The sequence below is a fragment of the Equus caballus genome, chromosome 2 (assembly GCF_041296265.1).
Source record: "Equus caballus isolate H_3958 breed thoroughbred chromosome 2, TB-T2T, whole genome shotgun sequence".
NCBI lineage: Eukaryota > Metazoa > Chordata > Mammalia > Perissodactyla > Equidae > Equus > Equus caballus.
The window spans coordinates 122,822,710-122,833,196 of NC_091685.1; the positions used below are offsets into that span (position 1 = coordinate 122,822,710).

Here is a 10,487-nt window from a genome sequence, read left to right on the forward strand (position 1 = left end):
GGCTTCATGATGTTTTCAGAGTCAGGCCTTCAACGATAAAGCTAAGTTCCCATCTTAGACTCTTCATTACCTTCCAGCTCCATACTGTCTGTTAGACACAACCTCACTCTCACCTCATTTAAGGCTTTGGCTTCTTTCCAATGGTCTGCTGATGTTTTTAGCACAGACAGACAAGCAGATTTGACCAGGAACTTTATTGTAGTAGCATACAATTGTAAATTTCCAAGCACAATGGATATTATTAGCCCAAGGTATCCCTACTGGACCACACAGCTCTGAGACCCGCCCCCTGGTCATAGAGAGCCACAGGGAGAAAGAGAAGAGAGAAGCCTCAAATTTGCTTGGAAGGATAGGCCAGCCCTGGAGGTCTGGGACAAGGAGCAGCTGAATGCCTGACAGATTTGCTGTTACACAGCTGTCCTTGCCTGGGAAGATGAGCAGGGCAGGATTCTGTAAATGGTGAACTTTCCAAGAGCTTTCCAAGATTCTGTAAATGATGAACGTCTGGAGGCAATAGCATACTACTGGCTAAAAACAGCTGGGGAAGTATACAAGAACTCAAAACAGATTAGATCGGAAAGCCCGCAAGATCTTTGTTGTTTCCCAGTTGGAACCAGAGGCTGTTTCAGGGTTAACGGTCAGCCAAAGCTTGGAGATGTGCTACTCTTCCCAAGTAAGAGACACAGTTTACGGCCATCTGTCTGTCGCTCAAGCATTTTTGAGGTGTTTTTCCACTAGAGATGATGATCTCCTACTCTGCCCTATGCTCCATGTTACCGAATTACTGTTTTTGAGGTGAATACCTAGTGAGGGGTGCAGACTTTGGCAGTGCAACAGCAAGTCTTATTGTACACATTCAGAGAATTCAAGTGGCTTAAAATTAATCGAGGTCATAAAACTAGTTAATAGCCGAACATAGGCTTGAACTCAGATCTCCTATCTGCTGACTCCAGAACTCTTCTCACTTTACCATGCGGACTGTATAACTCATTCTAGTGTTTAAGATTGCTATTCCTCACTGTGCTAGGCAGAGCTGTGGGCCCCCCCAAAATGTCTACACCCTAAATCTTGGACCTGTGATTTTGCTTTTTTACCTGGCAAAGAGAATTATGGTTGCAGATGGAATTAATGTTTCTAATCAGCTGAGTTTAAAATAGGGAGATCATCATAAATCATCAGGATGGGTCCAGTGTAATCACAAAGGCCTTGAAATGTGGAAGAAGGAGGTAGAGGAGTCAGTGTCAGAGTGATGTAATGTGAGAAAGACTTGAGTGGATGTTGCTGGCTTTGACCATGGAAGGGAGCCGCCAGCCCAGGAATGCAGGCAGCCTCTAGAAACTGAAAAGGCAGGAAATCAGATTTTTCCCTAAAGCCCCAGAAAGGGGGGCCCTGCCAACATCTTGACTTTAGCACAGGGAGACTCATTGCAGACTTCTGACTTCCAGCACTTTGTGTCGTTTAAACCACCAAATTTGTGGAAACCTGTTACAGCAACAATAGAAAACCAGTACACTCTCTAAAATGTCTAAAAATAAACACATGATAAAACTCAGTAATGCATCGGACTATTTTTAAAAAGTATCTATTATTCCTTTGAGGTTTGATCTTTAACAAATTGTAACAATTAAGAACAACAGCAAATACTCAAGTATGATATCTATTATGTGTCAAAAACTGTTCTAGATGTCATTAACTCATTTAAACCTCTTCAGAACATTTTAAGGTGGGTGGTGTCATCACCCCCACTTCACAGAGAAGAGAACTGGGGCACCGAGAAGTTGTGCAACTTGTCCAAGTTCACAAAGCTGGAAAGTTGCAGAACTGGTGTTCAAACCAGAGAGTCTGGCTCTGGAGTCTGTCCATGCTATGCTATTCTGCTTCTGTCAGTGGTCGTGGCCCGACAGATAGCATCTGTACCCTGAGTCGACATAGACGGTCTTGTCTTTTACCCAAGAGCTAAACAAAATTGCATATGGAGATACATTTTTTTCCTAGTTCATAGATTTTTCTTTTGAAATATTTTTAGCTTTTTCCTGTAGGCTTTCCATACTGCTACTTAATCTTTTCTCTCTTCTTAACACTGAGACTGTTTTTATATGTTAATCACCAAACATTTCGTGGTCTTGCAGATGTGGATTATTCAAGAACCGATCAACATGTCTGGTTTCCCAGCTCAGTTGTCTCTGTTCCTTCTCGCCTCTTGCTATATTACCCCATCTACTAGTCTACACACAGTGAAGGGCCAGGGAGGTGAAAATAAAATCTGCAGACTTAGTTACTTGTCAACAGCTCTGACGAAAGAGGAGGTTTGCCCATGGTTGCCTACCATGGATTTTTTCTATTCATTTTCAAATGAAACTTAAGCTTCCTGTGTTCCTATGATGTTTTATATTTAGACATCATTTTCTTTTAACTCTTCATCCCTAATATAAGCTTTGGAGATTTGTTAATTTGATTTGTTCGTGCTATGCCATACTCTCCATTATCACAGAGGATCAAGAATTGGCTTTAATCATGTTTTGCTTTGTTTAGGTTTTTTTTTTTTTTTGGTCTCTAGACACAGAAAACCAAAATAAGAAGTCAAAATCCAATTGTTCTTCTTCATGGCTTCCTTCCCATTTAAAATATGCTTCACTCTACACGACATCCCGTGAGTGGAAACAGATTAGTAGTGGCCGACGGATCAGCAGGGACCGTCCGGAGTACTTCTGAGAAGTTTGTGGAAAAGTCCGGGCTCTGTGGGAGAGTTTGCTGATCTCTCAGCAGATGTGGATGTTCATTAGTAGATGCAGATGTGTAATTGGCGGTCCGCTGAATGTTGGAGCTGCCGCACACTGGCCCTGCCACTGTGGTGAGTGAAGAACTCTTCCCGAAAACCCTCCTGAGCTCTTGGTCCAGGCGGCACCAGCTGTTTCAATGTTACCCTTTCTCTGAATCCTCAGTTTTCAGAACAAATAATTAAAACTGTATAAAACCACATAGAAGATACTGTATAAGTCTCTAAAATACAGCCTAAAAGGAATGGAATTAGGATTAAATTAAATATAGAGAGTTTTAGGCTTCAAAAAATATTTTATCAGCTTGAAGGGTTGTTAGGTAACGCAGAGAGAAAGTCATTGACAGCTGGTATAAATCATCTTTTTAAGATAATAAAAGCTACCATTTCTTGAGTTCTTTTTATTTGTAAGGCCCTTTGTTAAGTGACTTTATACATTTAACTTATCTTCATCCAAACTCACGACGCAGGTGTTTTTAACTCACATTTTGTAGAAGAGAAAACTAAGACCACGCACCTACACACTGCTTGGCACGGCATGCTGTGGCAGGTGTCCCACATATAAAATAGAGGAAGATGAGCACGGATGTTAGCTCAGGGCCAGTCTTCCTCAAAAAAAAAAAAAAAAAAAAAGCTGCATGAGAAAACTAAGGCCAGTGAGGTTCAGTAAGTGTCATTTGGTCCCGAAGGAATCTTCCCGGGAAGGCTTCAGCGGAGGGTTGCCTCCTAAGGAAGAAACAAACTAGACAGATGCCTTTTGACTGCAGCTCAGCCCAGAGAGGAAATGGAACCCATTTCATACTATCCCCATTTGGAAAAGTGAGAGTTACTAAAATAGAATCGTTGAGCAGTATGTTTGAAGTCACCGAGGGATTAGACAGGGCCAGATCTCAGAAATATCTACCTCTTAGGACTGTGCTAAGATGGGGCAACCAGTCTCTCTCAGCTCCTTTCATCTCTCTTTCTAGGTCAGTCCCTGCAGGGTTTCACTCCTGTCAGTTACTCTTCTCTACGTTGCCTATCAATTATTTGCTGTCTTGCTCTGGGGTTGTGATATTTAAAAGAAGATACAAATCAAGCTGCGAGGTTTTGCCTGAATTTCTTGGGTATTTGCTTCAATTTTCTGCTTAAGTTTTGCTCTGGAGTCTAGTTATACAATAGATGGATTTCCTTTCGCTTCAGAAAGTTTGGTAATTAACAAGGACTCCTGAAATCAGACCTCTGGCAGGAGCTTAAACCGAATGAAGTATCAGTTGAGAGACCATTTGGATGTTCTGTTGAGGCTTTGTGTAGGTTCAAGCTTTCAAAAATACATAGCTTAGGGGCCAGCCCAGCGGTGCAGCGGTTGAGTTCTGATGTTCCCCTTCCAAGGCCCAGGGTTTATCGGTTTGGATCCCAGGTGTTGACCTACATGCTGCTTGTCAGGCCATGCTGTGGCAGGCGTCCCACATATTAAGTGGAGGAAGATGGGCACAGATGTTAGCTCAGGGCCAGTCTTCCTCAGCAAAAAGAGGAGGATTGGTGGCAGGTGTTAGCTCAGGGCTAATGTTCCTAAAAAAAAAAAAAAAAAATACTACGTCTGCCATTTTTGACAGCCAGGTGAGTGGAAAACAAAAGTACTTTCACAACTGAGAGATTCAGAGAATTGCATAGAAAAACCTGAACCCATGTGCCTTGAAGAGCTACCTGAGACAAAGATGATTAAACATCATGTTATCTAGATGGTTAGTAGTTACTTAATACCTTTTAGTTAGAAGAGTATTTTGTTACTATGTGGACTTTATATTTACTATTCAATTTAATACCAAATGATAATCTCTCTTGTTACAAGAGCAATGGTGAGATTATGTTCCTTTTAGTAAGTTTCTGCTGAGGCTGTAGAGATTTATGGCAAGATTGCTGTGTGTTCACCAAAATCCTCCCTTCTGGGAAGACAGCCAGCCTACATTGTCCAGTCTCCACTGTGCTTAGTTGTGACCAAGCAACTGAGTTCTGACAAGGGAAATGTGGGCAGAAGCGAAGGACATTACTTTCCCCCCGGGCTCCCCTCCCACGAAACTCCTGCAATGCTCTGCATACTCTCTCTGCTGTCCACCCTCTGACTATACGACCCAAGAGAGGACTCTGAGACCCTTGTTATTTTGAAGCCACAGGATGAACCTTGTGTGTGAGAGAGAAACTTTGATTGTGTGAAGCCGCTGAGATCCTGGAGTCTGTCATAGCAGCTGGCATTTTTGCCCTAACTAATAAAGAAATGGTTTTTGCACTCAAGACAAAAGATAGTGGGATTATTAGCAGGCCTGAATAAATAAAACTGCATCACTTTTACACGTTAACTTGAATTTGAATTGGGACTCAAAATCTATCCTTTTCCTCTTGCCGCAGCACATGATACCAAAAGAACAGGTTGAAAATTCAGTACATTGATCCTATGGTATTTGTTATCCTGTCCAACAACTGGTTTGCTGATATTTAAACTAAATTAACAGGCATTTAAATTCAAGAAGCTAGTTGTTTTGGTGACATAAAAAGTTTCCAAGTCTCACTTCTTGCTTATGTTAAGAACATGAAAGTTCATTTTTTTACCTGTTTTCAACCACAGTAAAATTAACAGAATTTCTTATCTTTTTAAACCTTCAGCTTATTTGAAGGCATTTGAATATTCAACCTAAAGTATCAATATTTAATTTATCTTAAGAGTGTCTCAATGATACTTTCACCAATTTAGTTTCTCTACATACTTAACCTTTTATTTCCTAGGTCGAAGTGAGCTTAGAATCTTTTGGGAAAAAATGATAGGAAATATGATATAAAACAATGAATTCTTTGTTGTAAATTCATTCTTGGACTATCCCGTGGAAAGCCAAGTAGTAACAGGAAAAGTACATTATGAAAAAATGTGCTTTCCAATGAAATTAAGATAGGAGAAAGAACTGGAATTTAAACAATAAATCTCATGGTAGAACTTGGATGCCTTTGGAACATGAATTGGAAGCTACCTATTAAGCAAGGGTAATTTGTTCTGGGTCCACACCACAAAATGGCTTCAAACGTTTTTAAAGTAGGTCGTTGGAGCACTCCAAGATGCTCGGCCTATGGGAACCCTCTTTAGCACGTTCCTGTGCTAGTGAGAGCGCATCCCAATAGCATCCGTGGGATTTCGGACCATATCAAAGCAAACCGAACCACATCATCAAGGAGCTCTAATGAGACAGTTTGTTTAATTGAAATGCTTTAAATCACCATGTAGTCCAGCATGAAAAAATCATTATTTTCATTAGCTGAACTATTTCTGCTAACCCCCAACTAAAAGTTCTAATACTGAAGCCTGATATAATAAATGCACTGTAAAGCCTGTTAAACAGCAGGTCACAAAGAGGAATTTAAATGAAAGAATTCATCTAAAATTCCAAGATTTTGCCTTAAACATTACTCTTAAGCATCAGTGTCCTATCGTCAACTCCACCAAGTCAGAGGAAATATCAACCAGAAATAGGCCCCCTCCATACAAATAAAAAACTGATAATTATGGCATCGCCGCTTTGCTACTCTCTTTGTCTTTGCAGGCAATACGCCTCTTGTGCCAACACACAGGCAGAGGGGGTTGCTTTAGACACAGTCCATTTCAGAGTTTTTCTTTGAGTATTTTTATTACTGAAGATAAGCTTATTTTGACTTAAGAAGAACCTAAGTATAGTCAAGTGGGGAAAATTCATATAGCATTTGTCATGATTGTCTATTGAAATCATTGAAAGAACTGACTGTCTAGCAGAATATCAGAATGAGATTTCGATCTGATTAAAATAGGATCTATATCAACGTAAAACACTTTCACTTTTAGGAAGCACCAAGAAGTATCCTAAGAAATGTGCCTCACTCAACTGGGCTTCTATACCGTGAGCTAGATCAACAGGGTCTTGTGAGAGTGATAGAGTGTGAGAGAAGAGGTATAATAGAAGGAGTGGGAATCTCCTCTGTGGGCTAACCTAGCATCACCTACAGCACAGTTTGTTTTAATACATTAGTCATAACTTTTTTTTTTTTTTTTTTTGGTGAGGAAGATTAGCCCTGAGCTAACATCTGTGCCAATCTTCCTCTTTTTTTTTATGTAGGATGCCTCCACAACATGGCTAGTGAGTGGAGTGGGTCTGCACCTAGGATCTGAACCCTTGAACCCAGGCTGCCAAAGCGGAGCACACGGAACTCTAACCACTTGGCCACGGAGCTGGCCCTTGTCATAACTTAAGAAGAAAAAGAATAAGGCTCAAGTCTGGTGACTGAGAAGTGTTTTAAGATGGATTTTAAAAGTTAGATGCAGCGTGTTAGCAATAGAAAAGACTTTCTTTGCTTTTTGGGGGATAGTGGAGGTTCAAATCTTTTGTTTTTGTTTTGTGCAAAGGAATAGTTATAATGAGAAAAATTTCTTTTTCATGGGTTAGGTATATGGAGGGCATTTCGAGAATTTTTTTTCTTTTATTTTTCTTTAATTCTTGTGGGATGTTAATTTTGCTGGTCTGTTGTGTTTTGTGATTAAATATTTTACGTGCTATTTTGCTAATTATTATCCCCATATTCACGTTCAAAATTTATCCAGAGTAATACAATGACTAGTTATGGACAAGGAAGGCTGGACCCAGGAATCTCTGTTTCTTTAGTTTCCTTATACTTCTGACGTTTTGTGTACAATACATAAATGATTTTAAGGGTTCTCTTTTGGGGTCCCTGGAGGAACTCCTCCCACAAAAAAAGTATGAGTGCATTAACAGATTATGTCAGTTTTTTTCTAACATGTTGTAAACTAGAAAGTTGTATTTTCCAGCTTTTTGAAAAAACTTGAATGTTTTGATCGTAAGTCCCTTGAGTTCTGTGCTTGGTTGGAGTTTTATTTTCCCGTCCCTGATCCGGTCTGAAGTTCTTTGTCGGCAACTCAATCTCCACAGCTTTAATCATTTTGGATTGTACTGATGGCTTCTCAGTCACAAGAGAAATGGGGAGCCAGGCTTGGCGTGGGACAAATCTCTCCAGCTGGAGTAAGACGTTACATATGAGTTGTCGGCCCACAAAAGGGCCCACTGTCAGATTAAATTAATGAGCTGCATGTTTTAATCATTAAGGTAATAACATGTGGATTCTTTGCCTCTGTTTTAATCATTTCTATGTTTTTACCAGCTAGATCATCAAATGCTTTCTTTTGAGATGTTTTCTCACTTCATTACAGAGAATAGCTTCTATGTGGGGCAGAGATAAATGCTTCAGAGTCCTAAGAAATGCTCAATAGCTTTGTATACTGAGGTTCAGTGAAATTTATGGCTAGCTCTTTGTCCTTCAGTGCAGGAATTTGGAGGGACAAGTCTGCAGCCACCATGAGCACTGGAACCAGCATGGGCTCCAATTTGCAGAGTTGAAGTGGAAGCGGTAAATCGTAGATCTCAGCAGCTGAGGTTGAAATGGATTATCGTGTGGACCACGGGCAGCATTTAGACCAGATGATCTGAGAGAGATACGACTGAATCAGCCAGCAGGGGCTCTACATGCTTGGCCTCAGCTGGAAATTGCTTTACACAGACTTTCAACTCGGACGCTGGTGTCTGCTCAGCAACGTTGGCAAGAGGACTTGCTGTTCTCAGGAGAGTCCATGATGAGCAGATCAGGACACAGCTCCTAGACCTGAGAGACCTGATAAAGCATCTTTCAGAAAAGGACATATGTGTTTTAGCACCATTTGTATTCTCATACATGTAGGCTATGCCCAAGTGAAACCTAGGGCATAGATTCAAAAGGGGAAAAAATCCAATAAATGGTTATTTTGTTTGGGTGGTGCCAAACACATGGCTTAACTGATTTTTCACTAAATTTGCTAAGTTAAAACAATCATTTTGTGAACTCTGTGGAACTCTTGCACTGTCCAGTGTGTTACCACAGCAACTGTTCATAGGTTGAACACAGCTCATCCTGTATGCGTTACAGGGCATTATCTCATTCCACTGTGAGCTCCTGGAGGGCAGGGCCGGTAACGTATTTATCTGTGTGTCTTCAGGTCTCCACACACAGTTGATGCTCCATGGAAGTTTGTAGAACAGAATTGATAGTGTAGGGATCCACAGAGTTTCTGCTTTCCTTTCTGGAAATTGGGTGAGTCCAAGGAGTGGAGGGGAGGATTTAGAAACATAAAACTATGGAGTAGGAGGAATCTCAAAGATCACACAGTTCAACACCCTTATTTTACAGATGAGGAAAGTAAGGTCCAGAGAGGGCAGTGATTTGGTCAAGGTCACTGAGTTGGTGGCAGAGCCAGAATAGAGATGACTTAGCATTTACCAGAAGCTGCTACAGGCTGGAAATGTGCTAGACCTGCGCTGTCCAATATGGTAGTATGTTAGAGTTCTCCAGAGAAACAGAATATCTCTCTCTCTCTCTCTCTCTATCTATCTATCTATTCTGGAAGCCGGAGACCCAGCAAAGCTGGTGGTGTAATTCTGTCCTAGTTCCAGGATCTGACAGCCAGGGGAGCTGATGGTGTCAATCCCGTAAGACGTCCCAACTCAGCAGTAAAGCTGGAAAAAGGAGGCAAATTTCTCCTTCCTCTGTCTTTTGCTCTATTCCGGCCCTCGACAGATTGGACGATGTCCACCCCCACTGCACCCAGCTTAGGAGGGTAGTGTGCTTTACTGAGAGCACTGATTCAAATGTGAGTCTCACCCAGGCTCGCTTTCACCGACACGCCCAGAAACAGTGCTTAATCTAGGCACCCAGTGGCCAGTCAAGCTGACACATAAAATTATCTCTTGCAGTTAGCTGCCAGCCTCGCAGGGATGGGGAGCACTTGAAACGCGGCAAGAGAGAGGGAGGTACTGAGTTTCAAATTTTACTTAACTTTAAAAGCTGAAGCAGTGTAAAATATTTTCCCGTTAAAGACAAACTTATTTCTTTGGTGGAACCACATTCACGTTAATCATTGAAAATTTAGTGTCTGAATTGAGATGTGCTGGTAAAAGTAAGCACTGGATTTCGAAGAGCTGTCATGAAAAAGATGTGTCAAATATCTCTTCAATCATGTTTTATATTGATTACATGTTGAAGTGATAATGTTTGGGATATATTGGGTTAAATAAAATATAATATTAAAATGACAGTAATTTCTTTCTTTTTACTGCTTTTAGAGTGGCTGCTAGAAAATTTAAAGTGACGTGCAAGTGTGGCTTCGTTATATTTCTGTTGGATAGCGTTGTGCCAGACACTCGACATAGGTTGTTTCACCTAATCCTACAACAGCTATCTCCATGTTACTCTCTCCAGTTTACAGATGAGGAAACTAAGAATGAGAGGAGTTAAAGTATTGGCAGAAAGTCAAACCACAAGAAAATGGCAGACTCAAGATGATACAGGTCTGGCTGACTTGGCTGTCTGTGCTCTTTCTGGGGAGTCTTCTGGCCCCAGCTTTCCCGATACTGCCTCAGCATCCAAATGTACTTCAGATATGCAAGAACAAACTGTAGATTGTAATACAGAGGGTCATCATTCTTTCATTTATCTTCACTGACTACTTCATAGGGGAAAAATGGGAGAGTTCTCTTGGCTGACCATTGAAAAATTTAAAGTGGCTGACCTTCAGGTTCTTGGGTTCTGTTCTATATGCGTCTCCTTCTAAAAACTGAAAACCAAGCAGATATAATTAATTTATCTCAGGTAGTTTTTTATATTTTTATTTGCT

At 40.9% G+C, this 10,487-nt stretch overlaps 1 long non-coding RNA gene across 1 annotated transcript; it reads left to right on the forward strand.

The window, feature by feature from the left end:
- The first annotated feature begins 2,532 nt into the window (after positions 1-2,532).
- Positions 2,533-9,906, forward strand: LOC138923304 (uncharacterized). The gene is made up of 2 exons (XR_011436776.1): positions 2,533-2,851; positions 8,106-9,906. It is a non-coding gene; the product is annotated as an uncharacterized lncRNA (long non-coding RNA).
- The last annotated feature ends 581 nt before the right edge of the window (positions 9,907-10,487 follow it).